Below are 1,160 nucleotides of genomic sequence, written 5' to 3'. Positions count from 1 at the left end.
GAGGTGCAGTTTTTGTATAAGTGTGGGAGGGGGGAGAAAGAGACCACAACCAAAGGTTAAGAATTTGATCAAAAAATAATTTTCTTCTCTAATATTCTCTTCTCCTTTTCTCCCTTCCTATTTTTCTCATCTCTGAAACTACTTCCCATTCTAAAAAAGAAGTCAACGGTGTATACCTGAAGCTGTGTGCACAGATAAAAAGAGTAAAGAAGCACAACAATGAAACAACACAAAGAGAACAAAGGAGGAAGAAAGTCAACCCTGGAAGACTCATTCTCCACAAGGTCTCCTTAATCTTACAAACCTATCAAGGAAGATGAGCAGAGTGGAGAGGCTGCTACAAGTGCTGATTCTGAACATGCAAATCAAACGGCTGATATATATTATAGCAATGATGGAACGTAAAGATGCAGTTTTGGTAATAATACACCTACCGACTTGTAAACACTCCAGAAATGCTTGCTGAACTGAATTAAATATTTCACAGCTTGAAGTAGGAAAAACTGTGATGAGCAAGACTAGAAAAGGTGGTACCTCTAATCTGTAAAAATAACAACAGCAATAAAAAGAAAACTATGTAGGGAACAGAGTTGGAATATTTCAAAACAAAAGGCTAACACCAAAAGAAGATAATATTTAGCTTGGCTTCATCAGCTAACCCAGAAAAATCCCACATGAAACCAAACACAAGACTCAGTTCCTACTCCCAGCTCTGTTTGCTCCGTATGGTGACAGGGTCTGGGCAGGGGTTTTGCTACAGTTCTGCCCACTGTACTCTGATATTTTCTCAATGATCACGTGGGTCCTCTGTGTTACAGAGAACTCAATTAAAAAGGTATTCACAAATAGAATGTCTGGGTTTCACTCATCCACATCTTCAGTAGCAGATGTCCAATAATGTACTTATTAATATTTTATCAGAAGCTGTCATTTTATCGGACAAGTCCATCATCACCACAGTGCCTGTATGATCAGGGGTTCCTAACAGAAAGAGCATTTGAAGGGCACCTGGCCTCATCTCAACAGGCTCCAAAGACCTACTCCAACCTGAGTGCTCCAAGTCCACAGGAAGAGCCCCTCATATAATCACATGGAATGAGAAAACTGAAGAGAAAAATAAAATGGCTCAAAATAGCGACTCACAAGTAATCGGCTATCCC

Source organism: Propithecus coquereli, unplaced genomic scaffold (assembly GCF_000956105.1).
Source record: "Propithecus coquereli isolate 6110/MARCELLA unplaced genomic scaffold, Pcoq_1.0 Scaffold66, whole genome shotgun sequence".
NCBI classification, from domain to species: Eukaryota; Metazoa; Chordata; class Mammalia; order Primates; family Indriidae; genus Propithecus; species Propithecus coquereli.
The sequence above is the reverse complement of the archived record's forward strand: the minus strand, read 5'-3'. Positions refer to the sequence as shown.